At 37.5% G+C, this 15600-nt stretch overlaps 1 protein-coding gene across 5 annotated transcripts in view; it reads right to left on the bottom strand.

Moving 5' to 3' along the window:
* Positions 1 to 15600, bottom strand: part of LOC112914739 (BEN domain-containing protein 5) — a 1350915-nt gene that overhangs the window by 489625 nt on the left and 845690 nt on the right. The gene's annotated exons all lie outside the window — the stretch shown is intronic.

Raw genomic sequence — 15600 nt, 5'->3', positions numbered from 1 at the left:
CAGAGGCTCCAGGGACAGGTTCCCTGTGCAAGGAGAGGCTCCAGGTCATGTATTCTATCTGCATTCCAGATTCCTGAGAGGAAGCAAGAGGAAGACACTGGACAAGATACTAGGATTGCTATAGCTCTTGGGAAGGACATGTCCCATATCTCTCTTATGGCTGTTATGATGCTTAGGTGTAAAAGACTCAACCTCAAAAACTACCATTTGCTGGGATATAGGATGTGTATGAGGCAGTATCAGAATGCTGGGTGCCTTGGGATGGGGTTAGTAGGCTACAGCTGCAATGGTTCATGTTGACCTTGAAGTTTTGTATCAAGGTTACTTTGTTGCTGTATCTGGGCAGAAATACCATAAGGGTTCCTGGTGTAAGGTCACTAGATTAGCCTCTCCTGTAACTCCCCTTGCATAGTGCCTGGTGTATAGAAGGCACTCAATAAGTATTTTGTGTCTTTTTAAAAAAATATTTTATTTATTTATTCACGAGAGACACACACAGAGAGGCAGAGACACAGGCAGAGGGAGAAGCAAACTCCCTGCAGGGACCCCAATGTGGGATTTGATCCCAGGACCCCAGGGTCACGACCTGGGCCAAAGGCAGATGCTCAACTAGAGACCCACCCAGGCACCCCTCAATAAGTATTTTCAAAGAATGAATAAATAAGTTAGGCAGGGTAGGGCTTTTATTAAAAAGAACTCTGTTCACTTTCAGCTATGGATGCCTTTTAGAAATGTAGTCACATTACAACAGAAAGAATGCAGGCTTGGGCACTATTCTATTTCCATTACTTATCAGGCCGGTAGCCTTGCCTCTGGGTTTCCACATCTATAAGATGAAAATAATATCTAGCTCATGGATTTGTTTTGAAGATTAGAGATGAGATTTGTAACTGATATTTAATGGTAACTGATTATCTCTATGCTCTGTTCAAAGGGTAGTTGGCATCAGACTATCTCTTGGTTCAGATTAATGAATTCCGGGCAGCCCGGGTGTTTGGCACCTCCTTCACCCCAGGGCCTGATCCTGGAGACCTGGGTTTGAGTCCCACATCGGGCTCCCTGCATGAAGCCTGCTTCTCCCTCTGCCTGTGTGTCTCTGCCTCTCTCTCTCTCTCTGTCTCTCATGAATAAATAAATAAATAAATAAATAAATAAATAAATAATAATTAAAAAAAAGAACAATGAATTCCAATTTCACACTACGTGTGCTTAGGGTATGAAATGGGCAGAACAGAAGAGGGAGGGGACAAAGGAATGAATGAAAAGGGATAGGGAACCATTTAAGCATGTGGTTAAGAAAGAAAATCAGGGATAACCCTGTTTTCTCTTCCTGACCTTTCCCATACCCATTATAGCCAACACTTCTCTTTTAAAGAGGTAAGCTGTCCAATAAAACTACATGTGTCTGTATGGATACAAGAAGGCATGTCTCAAATGGTGGTGGGAGAAGTAGTCAAATGTGTTGTCCCTGCTCTCAGCTTGAGGTACCAGCCAACTATTCCCATGCAGAAATCTGCCAGATGCATGGAAACTTCAGGTCACTAGTTGGGGGGATTGACAGGACATGTGGAAAATTAAAGGTTAGGGGAATGTGAACTATGTTTAGGAAAGAGAGACTGAGCAGTGTTTCTCAGAGAATAATCTAATAGCTTTTGGCATCATGTGGTATAAATCTAAATTTATTTTATATTTTGGTTACTCTTTAAAAAACTTTACAATAACCCTTTCACCAGCAATGAGATAAAAAATACAAAAATGTATGTTTTAAGAAATTTGAATACTAACTTTTCATTTCTCATGAAATTTAGTAATGACACGTAACTTGTATAAAATGTTTGTTGGTATTTATGATCCACTGTAGGGGGATGTACTGACAACATGACCACATAAAAACCAGAAAACATAAATCTGCCGAAGAAACGTTAGCATCTACTTGATTTAACAGTTATTTTAAGAAAACTTATGCCCAAAGACTATAATTTACAAATGTAAAAACAGAAGCATAGAAGAAAAGTGATTGAAATTACTTTAGAAGAACAATGTACTATAAATGAAAATCTACACTTCAGACTGATGTGTAGTATCACTTTTATTTAGAGTACATGACTTTTTCTGAAATAATTTCAATAATTTTTAATTCCAACTCTTCTTGAATATAAAGTGGTAGCTGTTAATGTCTTTTCACTATTAGCAGAACTAAAACCAGCAGTTTTAGGTCAATGTCATCAGATTTTTCAAACAGAAAATAATTTAGCTTAATTCCAATGTAATTTAATTATTTTCAGTCAATTCATGGAATCAAAGTAAAGTTTTTCTAAATTCATTCTATTGAAGGTAAAATACTGTCTTAGTGGTAATGTTATTGCTAATTCAGTAAAATAAAAAGCTCCACTTTAATGATAACTTACTTATTTTTTGCTACAATAATATGAATATAAATTTTGGTAAAAGCAATATACCTGTTATATTAAACAAAGGAGTAAAATCAACAAAGGAGTAAAATCAACAAAGGAGTAAAAATTTATTTTGAATTGGTTTGCGGTATCCATATGAATCATAATTGCATACAGACAAGCATTTATTTTCTACCTTCAAAGTAGGAATTATAGTTCTCAAAATCTACACAAAGTAAGTGAACAAAACAGTTTTTATGAAGCTAAAAGTAAATCACAAAAACACAAAATTTTTGTGTTTTGGGGAAGCAGACCATGCTTATTCTCTTTACTGTCTGCTATCAATAGGATTTTAGAGATTTTGAGCCTTTAATAAGCTGCTTTGTTAATCAACATTGATTTTGCTTTTTTGTTGTTGTTGTAAATGAGACCCTTAAATTTTGTTAATGAGGCCTCTAAATGAGAACAGAATTTTGGTTGCATTTTGTTCAAAATCAATTGGAAATTTTTAATCAAATATTCAACAAATGAAGCACCAAAGTATTACAGCTTTTAAAGCTTTTATCAAATTGCAATTATTGAGAACAAAGCTTGCGAACAAGACGACATGACATTTATCTCTACAAAAGCATGGGAGGAATTGCACAAATTAAATGATGAAAGCACAACTGGAGCACAAAATTGAATTTTGAAATTCAATGATTACACTTTGGGATAACTCACTTTAGGAGGAGAATTTTATGATGAAGCTCCTATTTTTAATTGGATATTTAACAATATATTGTCCCAGAGTAGGATGAAATCAAGAAGGCCTACAATTTTGCAGCATCTACATTTGGTGAAAACTTTTAGAGTCAAGAAGTATCTTGTTTGACTTGTTTTATAAGAAAAAAAAAATTAACCCAAGAAAATGTCTTTGAAGGGAGTAAACAAGAGAGTAACTATGAAAATATCTGGACTAAAATGTTTATATGTTTCAATATTAAAAATTTTACAATTGAAAATGTCCTTTATTTAGGAGAATTTGCTCTAAGTTTACCAGGTACCTCAGTACCTATAGAGATAATGTCTTTTATTTAAAGATATTATGATCTACAAAGAAAAATTAGTTGAATGTGTCAACAATTTTGAACTTATTAACCATAAAATACAATTTTGAAGAAGACTCAAGGCAATGTCATAAAAAATAAAAATAATAAAACCTTATTATATAAAAAGATATTCTTCATAAGAATAACAATGACATAATACTAGATACAGATGTAGCTAAGAAACTGGTTGAAGCATGTGAATGTGTGCTGAAAGTAACTGAATTGATCTAAAGAGAATAAAGAGAAGTTTTTTAAAAATGTTGCTTTATTTTACTTATTTTTTACTTAGAACAAATTTTGACTTAAAAATAATTATTTTGTAAGTCCAATATAATAAAACATTTGATAGTCAATACACAAATGTTTCAAAATACATACAAAACTTTATTTTTAATTTTCCTATTCACTTTCAGTTGGGATGATAAATTTACATGGTCCTATCCATCTGGCAACCTGATTGCTGTTCCTTTTTTTTTTTTTTTTTTCTGATTGCTGTTCTTGAATGTCTTAAGGTTACCTAAAATTCAACTTGATTAAAATCAATCTCCTGACCTCCTCCATACCTACCCTTCTGAAAGTGCTCCCAAATCAGTAAATAGCCCCACTATCTCCATCCATCCAACTGGACAAGACAGAAACCTCAAAGGCCACCTTGATATCTTCCTCTTTTTCACTTTTTTCCTTCCTTTTTCCATTCAATAAATTTTGCCTATGAGCTTCCCAAGTTGTGCTCTTCTAGATGGTAAGGAAGCAGAAGTAAAAAAAAAAAAAAGCAATTCCATACTTTCACAGAACTTAAATCATAGTGAGAAAGAGAAATAAACAAACCAATACATAATATAGTATAAGATAATGATAAGTGTAATGAATACAAATAAGGCAAGGTAAAGGCACAGAGGATGATAGAGGGGGCTATTCTAGTTAGGGTGGTCAGAGAGGTAACCATTTAGTAGAAACTGAATAGTATGAGGAAATAATCCATCTATCTATCTGTCTGTCTATCTATCTATCTATCTATCTCTATCATCTCTATCTATCTATCTATCTATCTATCTATCTATCTATCTATCTACCTATCTATCTATGCGAGAAAACAGTGATCTAGAGGTAGAAGCAAGCACAAACGTCCAGGGCAGGAATAAGCTTGGTATGTCTCTAGAACAGCAGGAAGGTCAGTGGGATCGAACAGAAACAAATGAGAAGGTGATTGGTACAAAATGAATTAGGGAGGGAAGGGTCCAGATTACATGGCCTTGCAGGCCTTGGTAAGAGTTTTGTATGAGAAGCCACTATAGGGTAGACATACCGAGAGTGATGAAATGATTTGATTTACATTTTCAAAGGGGGTCCTGAGGAGAGAAGTAATCAGTAGTGGGAAAGAGGGTGGTGAAAGCCAGGAGATGAGTTGGGTAGCTATTGCAGTGGTCCAAGAAGAAATAATGATGGGTTGGGTTAGGATAAAACCTGTAGAGTTGGTAAGAAGCTGCAGGATATGGAATCTATTTTGGGTAAAGACTTTAGAATTTAAGGGTAAGCTGAATATGAAATGTGAAAGTAAGAGAAAAGTCAATAATGACATTAAGGTTTTGGCTTGATATCATTTACTTAAGTTGTTACATTCCCCATCTCACTAAGGTCTTTAAATTTTATCTTTAGAAGATTTCTCCAAACTGTCCACTTGTCTTTATTTCCATGTTTTTGCTAGTTTGCGTAAAGAGTCCCCTACCCTGCCCAGCTTTCTTTTTCTCACTCTTCTCCTCTCCACATTGTTTTTTTTTCACAGCTTATTTGGCTCATGCCATTTCCTGGATTAAAACTCTTACACAATTTCCAATTGCGTTGGACTGGAAATCCAAATTCTTTTTTTTTTTTTTTGAGATTTTATTTATTTATTTGAGAGAGAGAGCGTGCACACAAGCAAGGGGAGCAGCAGGCAGAGGGAGAGGGAGAGTCTGATGGCAGGGAGTTTGATGTGGGGCTCAATCCCAGGACCCTGGGATCATGACCTGGGCTGAAGGCAGATGCCTAACTGACTGAGCCACTCAGGCACCCTGGAAATCCAAATTCTTTTGCAAGACTTTTTTACTTCCTCAGATGAACCAAGTTCATTGTCTATATTGGGACCTTTAAATACGTTTCCCTGTATCTATCCTGTTCTCCATACTAACTCCTTCCCTTGCCTAGCTGGCTTCTATCCTTCACTTTTATTTTAGCTCAGATATTATCTTTTCTATAGCCCCCTAAATTAGACTCTCCTGTCAGTCTCCCTTGGAACAACTAGATCCTTTTCCTCAAAGCACTGCTTCAATTTATAATTATATATGTGTTTGCATTTGTTTACTTACAGTTTACAATTCTAACTAGGTTCTATGTGGGTAGGGACAACATCTGTTTTTTGCTCAACAGTGAATAACCTAACATCTGACAGAGTACCTGACACATGGTAGACTTGTAGTAGATATTCATTAATTGAATGGAGTAAATACGTATGGGTTGGGGGGACAATGACACAGAGGGAAGGCAGGGAGGCTGATTGTTAGTGGGCTGTGTGGACACCTGAGTTCTAAACCCACAGTTTGCTAGTGGGTTCCCCCCAGAGCTAGGTAGAGGTGGGTATTGTTATGGAGGGGCTTCTAAGCTGCTCCAGGATTTAAATTTTACTGGACTTCACATAGTGTTTTTCTCAGAGAAAAGATAAAGGCATTAATCATCTAGGCAAAGGCTTCTTCTCTTTTCCTGTCTCACATAATGTACCCTGATTTGTTTCTGAATTTCTCATGTTTCTCCTTCCACAACCATCAGATCAGAGCTTTTAAGCCAGAAGGTTCACTCTTATCCAGCTATCATGTGAGGAATCACTGTGAGGCCTTCCAGAAGGTAAAAGTAGAACTCAGCCTGCTCTAATTAATAGGAGTCTCTCATCAAATGCTGTCCCCCGCCCTGCCCAGGACAGAGCAGTTACAGGCTGTACCTCTGTACTCATTGAGTGGTGCACTGTAGGCTAGCCATGACTAAGGTAGGGGGTACGGGGCTTAGCAGAAGACAAAGAAATATAGAGAAGCAGGCCCATCTGGGGTATTTCCGATTCATTACCTAACCCCAAATCGTAGTACAGGGAGTACCTGTTCACTAAGTAAAATTAACTGAGACCCAAAAGAAAGGTTCCAAGTGCAGGGCAATAGGGCATGAGAGATAATGATGTTGGAGCCAAGACTGAGTCAGCAGAGAAGGAAATAGGCTGTCAAGGAAAAATCAAGGAGGGGCAGAGGCATGGATAGCAAGTGACTTCCAGTTTTCCAAGGCAAAAAGTACAATTACAGTCCTAAGTGGATGAAAATGTGATCAGAATGAGTGCAAAGGAGGAGAGTAGGATTACTTCAGAGATGATGTATGTGCAAGGTTTCAGGCCAGGTTACATCAAAGGTATTCTTTCCTATTATGACAAAGGGAAGGAGGAGTAAGACCTACCCTACCATGAATGAAAGGCCAGCATGAATACATGGGGAATGGAATGGAAATCTTGAGGATATATCCTTTAGGGTGTCAGTCTCCTGTGGAGGAGGAAGCCGGATTATTGCTCCATGTGAAAAGTGTAGATGCATAAGGCATAGCAGGCTGGAAGGGGTGGGATTTGAGTTGAGGAGGCAAAGCACTGATTGAGTAACAAAGACTGAGATATGACACAGCTTTGGGAAGGTCTGATACAGAGAAAGGCAGTGTTCTGTAAGTGTGCCAGGGGAATTATTGACATCATGTGACAGTTGCCAAGACCCAATAAGGATGGATTCAGCAACATGCATCAGGCTGTCAGGGTCAGAAGAAGTGCCAGGTCAGGAATGGAGACTAACACAGGAATCAGAGGGAGAGACAAAGATCCATCATACTGGCTAACAGGCTGAGTTAGGTCAGGCCTTAGTCATAATTCCGAGAAAAAGTCCTGGGAATTAAGGAACTTTCAACTTCTTGCCAGTGGCTCTTACGGCTATCTGCAGAACAGGACTGAACCCCTACATGGCTGGGACTAAGTCTACAGGTGAGCTAAGTTGTCAAACCTATGTCTAGTCTACTATGTCTATAGTTGCTTATCTTTGGTCTCACCTCTGGAGATGATTCTGTCCCCCATCCCTAGTCATGCCACTGTGTTCCCTTATACTACCCTATGATACCATGCATCATACTTAATTATAGTTTAACATTGTTCTTCCTTATTAATTAGAGTGAGGCCATGTCTCTATCTGCATATCATAAAGTTAAAGAAATTTATTGAATGAATGAGTGAATGAGAGTACGTAAGTCAGGGAGTAAAAGATGAGGTCGAAAAGACAGATAGTGACCAGAACATATGGTGCTTTGTAAGCCATGTTGTGGAGTAAAGACTGATCCTAAAAGAAGTGAAGAGTCACTAATGGATTTTTATTTATTTGGATCCTTTCTCTTTTCTTTTTGATATGTCTGGCTATGGGTTTATCAAACTTACTAATTTTTTCAAAGAACCAGTCCCTAGTTTTGTTGATCTGTTCTACTATTCTTTTGGTTTCTATTTCATTGATTTCTGCCCTAATCTTTATTATTTCTCTTCTCCTGCTGAATTTAGGCTTTATTTGCTGTTCTTTCTCCAGCTCCTGTGGTATGAGGTTAGGTTGTATATTTAAGACTTTTCTTGTTTCTTGAGAAAGGCTTACGTTGCTATATATGTCCCTCCTAGGACTGTCTTTGCTACATCCCAGAGGTTCTGAAGAGTTATGTTTTCATTTTCACTTGTTTCCATTAACTTTTAATTTTATTTTTATTTAATTAAAATTTTTTAAATTTAAATTCAATTTGCCAACATATAGTATAACACCCAGTGCTCAGTCCATCAAGTGCCCTCCTCAGTGCCTGTCACCCAGTCATCCCATCCCCCCACACCCTCCCCTTCTGCAACTGTTTGTTTCCCAGAGTTAGGAGTCTCTCATGGTTTGTCTTCCTCTCTAATTTTTCCCCACTCAGTTTCCCTCCTTTCCTTATAGTCCCTTTCACTATTTCTTATATTCTGCATATGAATGAATCCCATATGATAATTGTCCTTCTCCAATTGATTTATTTTACTCAGCATATACCCTCCAGTTCCATTAATTTTTTAAATTCTTCTTTAATTTTCTGGTTGACCCATTCATTCTTGAGTAGGATGCTCTTTAACCTCCATATATTTGTGTTCCTTCCAAATTTTCTCTTGTGATTGAGTTCAAATTTTAAAGCATTGTGGTCTGAAAATATGCAGAGAATAATTCCAATCTTTTGGTACTGGTTGAGACCTGATTTGTGACCCAGTATGTGATCTATTTTGGAGAAAGTCCCATGTGCACTTGAGAAGAGTGTGTATTCTTCTGCTTCAGGATAAAATGCTCTGGATGTATCTGTGAAATCCATCTGGTCCAGGGTCTCATTCAAAATCCTTGTTTCCTTGTTGATCTGCTTAGATGATCTTTCCATTGCTGTGAATGGGGGTGTTTAAGTCCCCTATTTTTACTGTATTATTATCAATGTTTCTTTAATTTTGTTATTAATTGGTTTATATAACTGGCTGTTCCCAAGTTAGGGGAATAAATATTTACTATTGTTAGATCTTCTTGTTGGATAGACCCTTTTTATTTTAAAATTTTTCAGTTACCCCCTATTCTCAAAGGCCACTGGCTCCTAACTGGGCACTTGCTATGTTCCATTAGATCATGCCTTCACAAACTGGTTAAAATGTTGACTCATAAAAATCATCTCTGGCATTTTGGTCTTCATCACATGAAAGACAATGTCTAAGTCAATTTCTCAATATCCATCATCTGCCTGGGAACAGTACAGACTCCTTTCTATACCATTGATCTTCACAGCTAAAAAAAATTATGTGAAAGAGCTTTCATACTTCAGTACACTTATTAATCTTAGAAGCTCTGAATTCATGTATTTCATAACCTCCTACTTTTCAGGGTTATTATGTTAATTAAAATTATAAAATGGACTCAATAAAGAGCTTTTGGTAATTGAAGTGAGTAAATGAACTTTGTAAGTCTTCTTCCTGAAATTTAAGAATGAGGAGCATAGCATAAGGGGCGAATAACTTTATATTTTATTCCATCAGGAAATACATAATTGTTCTTTGAAAGACTTTCTTTGTAATCTATCTGGGAGGTCTATAAACTCTTCATACTGATACAACTATACACTTTTATAGAAAGATAGAACTTTAAGAATTATCTAGTCCAATGTCTTTGAAGCATTTTTTTTTAGTTTCTTCTAAAGTGTTTTTTTAAAAAGAAAGCTAGCAAAGAAGCACAATATATAAAAACCAAGAAAACATAAACAGAATTCAGATGGCAAAAAATAAAGCAAAGGAGAGGTTGGGTTTGATCTGATTCAATCTTTTCATTTTACACCTGAAGCCTGGAGAAGTAAAGGACTGGCCCAAAGCCCTATTGAAGGTTAGAGAAAGAGCTGAGAACTACTCTTACAGTTGTATTTGTGTCGTGTTTATCAGGCACAGTTCTTAATGCTGAGGATAAATTAGTGTATAAAACAAAGTTCCCATTTTTATAAGAGAGAACAAATAGACAAAAACTCTGTGTGTGTGTGTGTGTGTGTGTGTGTGTGGGAGCAATGACCAGTGCTATGAAGGAAAAAAGGCAGCCCAAGGGAAGAAAAAGTAAGGTAGGACAGTAATAAGTTTGTTATAAGAGTTGTCAAGGAAGGCGTTTCTGGTGAGGTAACATCTAAATAAAGTGAAGGAGTCAGTCCAGTGAATTTCTAGTGGCAGGCAGAGGGAAAGGGAGAAGCAGACTACTGGCAGACCAGGAAACAAGATGAAGAGCTTAATCCCAGGACCCTGGGATCATGACCTGAGCCAAAAGCAGATGCTTAACTAACTGAGCCACCCAGGCACCCCTAGAATCTGTATTTTGAATACAGAAAAAAATAATAAAAAGCTTGGTGTTCCTTCATGTCCTGACCAGATTTTCCACTCCAAGGCCACGTTTGTAGCTTCTTCATCCTTGTGCTAAAACTCTTCTCTTCCTGTTCACCCTAAGTCCATGTCTCTTTCCAACCCTCAATGATTCTGTAAGTCCCCAATACCCTGCAAATACATTTTCTTTTGTCTGAGTCAAACAGAATAGATTTCTATTCTTAGCAACTAAGGAAACTATATACATTTATATATAACCAATTTAACTTGAGACAATGAAAACAGTACCAACCTAAGTCACATTTGCCTTCTAGATAATTAGAATTATGCCGTTGAACAATGATGTTGATAAAGAAATCTTGAATTACGTATATGGTCTTTGCCAACTCATTTGCCTCTCTGAAAAGCAATTTCTCCAACTAAAAAAAAAGAAGATTAAATTAAAAACCAAACAAAACAAGATGAAACTAACTGATCCTCTAAGGGTCTTTACAGAATTGACATTCTAGGATTCCAAAGACTATGAGGTTATGATTCCAAGAATTTCATTATAATGTTATTAGTTTTATAAGATGTTTTCAAAGCTTGAAACAAAGACCAGTAAAAAAAATTTTCAGATCATATGATAGCCTCAAATCACAGTATATAAAGAACTGCCTATCTCAATTCTACATAGGGTAGCTCAGACATTTGACTGCTTCCTGTATTGAATAATAAATAAGAATATGGTAGGGGAGATATGGTGTGTCCACTGAAAGATGTCATTTAATTTTTTTTTATTCATTTATGATAGTCACACAGAGAGAGAGAGAAAGGCAGAGACACAGGCAGAGGGAGAAGCAGGCTCCATGCACCAGGAGCCTGACGTGGGATTCGATCCCGGGTCTCCAGGATCGTGCCCTGGGCCAAAGGCTGGCACTAAACCGCTGCGCCACCCAGGGATTCCTGAAAGATGTCATTTAAGATCACATAGCTAATCAGTGGCAGTTAGTCAGGGCTTCAACTCCAGTAATGTGGACTTTCATAGGAGAGATAGGTAGGGTGTTCAGGGAAGGATTCTTCAAGAAGGTGGCTTCGGGGTAAATCTTGACAGTGGGATAAAATGGGGTCATTTAATTGGGAGGAAAGATTTCTTGGAGGGAGTATATATGAAAAGGATCATAGATGAGAAAGTACAAGATGTATTCAAAAGGAACTGGGCATCTGGCTGAAACATAGGTTTTATGTGGGACTCATTGGTGAGGAGTATGAAGAGAAGCCTAAACCCAAATGTAGGGAATGGGATAGAGTCTGAATGTCAGGCTGAGGAATATCACCAAGGAAACAAATCATACATATGCTCCACTTTCTCCAAGTAATCTTTCCTGCTTCGCATCTGCATCCTCCACCTTGTCTATGACAATGTCAAAGGAGGGACAAGATCCATATAATGTGGATCACAGACTTTGGAGAAGTCTTAGCTAAAAGGGAACAACAAATGGGTGGATTACATTTGCAGGCAGGACTACCGAATAGCTGCCAGCTTCTGATCAAAAGCTTTACCAGTCTAATCCTTTCTGAAAGAGTTCTAGGGATATCTTGAACTAGGTCTGGAATTTGGGAAAGGCATGAGAAAGGGGTGGTAAGTGTGGAAAGAAGAGGGCTGTGACAGGAGAGTGGTTAGAAAGGCTAGGCCTTCTCCCTGAGCTGGTCTTCCGTCTTGAAACATAACATTGAGAAAGTGTTCTGCAAGCTGACAAGTTATTGCAAAAGGGAAGAAAAGAAGAGAAAAAATAAATTCTGTGAACTGAAGACAAAGGTGATGAGATCAAGAGGCAAATCCAAGGAGAAAGGTCTTAAAGGAAGATTTATTAGATAGCATGGCTTGCATCACTCCCAGAGGCAGGAATGATTTGGAAAATAAATTCAGCAATGTTTCCTGTCTTTTTGGGCTCAGACCTTACAGAAAGTGATATTTCTCAAAAATGAGTCCCAGTCTACCCCAGGGCTTCCAACTTGCTCAAGATGGATTCCCAGCATTGTGAATGCATATTTATAGGAATGAGGGTGAAAAGAATAGGAACTTCGTTCTTTCTGGATTAGTTCTGGTCAGAAATTGCATCTCTATTTACTTGAAAATCAGTCAGACTGTAGCTGTACCTATCCCTGTCACTGGAAGCAGCAAAGCTTCAGCTGATCAAAAGTGCATCTGAATGCTGAAAAGCTCAAAGATGCAGACTGCAGAAAAGGGAACTGCAGCCCTGCCTATGAGGTTAGTACACCCCACCTGGCTACCTCTAACTCCAAAATCCAGTTAATTTCCTCAGTTAAAGCTGATCTGTATAGATAATGCAAAACTCAAACATACATTCAGTACCTACTCCATGTAAGCACTTTTTTCTAAGTACTAGAGATTTAAAGAAAAATAAGACACAATCCTGTCCCCTTATACCAAGAAATTCAGTCTTACAAGAGATACAAGCACCCTGACCAATGATAAGAAGTGTTCTGAATGCCGCAATAGAGATGTGTGCCTGTGTAATTGGAGCACAGAGAAATTATGTGTGATGTGGTGGATGGACAGTTAACTCACCAGGAGATAAAGGGGTAATAAAGGAATTTCTAAGCAAAGAAAAAAGCATAGGGAGATAGAGCTGGATTTGGCATACAATTTAAGGGAACAGATATTTAAGTAATATCAGATTTTTTTTACATGTCTGCTTAAAAACTCCTAGAGCCTTTCCACTGTACAAAAAAGTGGGGAGATAAACTCCTCATCATGATATACCCTCCACCTATTTCATCTTGTACTCTTCTTTCTTCCTCTTCTAGTCCTGTAGGCCTTCTCTCTGTTCTTCAAATACATCAAGTTCAGCCCTATCCCAGGGTCTTTTCATTTGCTCTTCCCTCAACTCCTTCTTGTCTTTCATATCTCATTCCAGATGCCACCCCCACAAGGCGTTTTCCCCAGCCACTTAATTTAAATTAGACTAACTACAGTCACTCTCTTTTATCTCCCTGTTTCATTTTCCTCATAGCACTTGTCACCATATGAAATTTTGTTTCCTACCACTGAAATATGAGCTCCTTGATGATGGGCACTCCATGTCTATATCTGTATCTTCTGTGCTTAGAAGTTCCTGGTACAATGATTGAACAGATTAACTCAATGGTGATAAGAACCTTGCATCAATATGGAGGGCACCAGACCTTCACTGGGTGTCCTGTATACTGATGCAAGGTTCTTATTCACCAAGCACTTGGTATTTTCTGTGTGCTGGGTCCATGCTGAGCCAATTATCTTATTTAACACTCACAACAATCTGCCTCTCTTTAATGATGAAATATTTGAGAGATAGAGGGGAATTTAATAATACGTCAGTGCCACATTGCTCCTAAAGAGAACTAGAATTTGAACGCAGTCTATCTGACTCCCAAATCGACAATTTAACAATCAGTGAAAAGGAGTGATTGGGCTGCAGCAATTGCTCTTAAGCTACCTCAGAACCTTGGCATTTGAGGGAACTTCTACAAATGTATGATTATACAGGAGTGTATCATTCTGGAAGGGATGTCTTTGTGGAGAGGGGACAAGTCAAATCTAGTAGTAGATCCCAAATCTTGCCCTCAGATACCAGAAATTCTCTCTATACTTAAACTCTATATATCCTCACCTTAGATTTAAAAACTGGGATAATATATCTACTTTTACATTAAAAATCTAGAAAAAAAATTTTAAAAAACCAAATTTGATTTAGAACAAACACTTGGATAGTAAAGGTCCAATTCAGTTAATTTCCTGGACCTTTGACTTCATGCTGGCCAAAAATGGCATACTGTGTGTGTGTGTGTGTGTGTGTGTGTGTGTGTGTGTATTTTGTAGATCTAGGTCTAAATTAAAATTGAAGTGAATTATATAAATGTATATTATAGAAATATAAATAATAAACAAAAGAGGAAATGACAAGATATCATGGGTAGGAAAATAAAACAAAGCTTGAAGTAATGGTATCACAAACAGACGCATACCATGAAGTCCTATGCCATCATTAAAAGTGGGCAGCCCCGGTGGCTCAGTGGTTTAGCGCCACCTTTGGTCCAAGGTATGATCCTGGAGACCTGGGGTGGAGTCCCATGTTGGGCTCCCTGCATGGAGCCTGCTCCTCCCTCTGCCTGTGTCTCAGCCTCTCAATCTCTCTCTCTCTCTCTCTCTCTCTCTCTGTCTGTCTCTCATGAATAAATAAATAAAATCTTAAAAAAAAAAGTAGGCTTTAAATTTGAGCTTCCTAGTAGCCAAAGCAAAAAGGAACTATAACCAGTCACATGGCTTTTAGAGTTCATAAAAAAGAATCCAGTTGCTTGGGGAAAAAAATAAGCCAGTTACTCACAATTTTTCCTGGTCATGAAACCTGACAGTTTTTTTCATGTCTTCATATGGTATGCATCTGTTTTCTTACCATATTTAGAGTAAATTCATTAAGAAAGATCATAAGACTATTTTTATGAGTTCCTTTAATGGAGGCCAAGGGCAATATATCAAAGGGGAATTCTACAAAGGCGACTCTACGAAGTACAAAGATGATGCAGTTCAGTTATGTAGATCTCAGATTATCTAGCATGTTAGCATGTTCTAAGAACAGGGGAACTAAGGAACTATGCTATCTTCAAGCAGGCTTTGATTAATGCTGTTTCTTGTAACTGGATTTTTATTCAGAATAAGGCAGCAAAGAATTTGAGGTTCTGCTTTGTGTCAAATTCCTGGAATACAAATAGTCCACTCTGGTAGTTAAAAGCATAATCTTACATAATTACAGTTAACTAAGTGGAGGATAGATCTTATACACTCTTTTGCAGAAATCAAACAAATCTGTGTACTTACCTGCATAGATGGCCGAAAAGGAACATGTGGATAGAGTAAACATTATCCTTGGAAAAATATACCAGATCTAATTTAATGCACTGACAATTGGCATAAAATTGCAGACTTTTCAACTTTCAATTTTAAATAAGACGATATATTTTCTCTTTTAATTAGAACCAAAGTTTCTAATTAAACTTTGGAATTGTTGGCCACCGAACTGAGCTAAACAAGGGCTTCCTTACAGTTCAAAGAGACAAAATCTTGGGCATAACTATCTATTCACTAGGGAGTGCTTTTGACCTAAGCTCTAAAATGCCACTTTGAAAAAAGGGAGTCTGGAAAAGT

This window comes from Vulpes vulpes, chromosome 10, assembly GCF_048418805.1.
Source record: "Vulpes vulpes isolate BD-2025 chromosome 10, VulVul3, whole genome shotgun sequence".
NCBI lineage: Eukaryota > Metazoa > Chordata > Mammalia > Carnivora > Canidae > Vulpes > Vulpes vulpes.
Note: the sequence above shows the minus strand (reverse complement) of the source record. Positions and strands in the feature narration are given on the sequence as shown.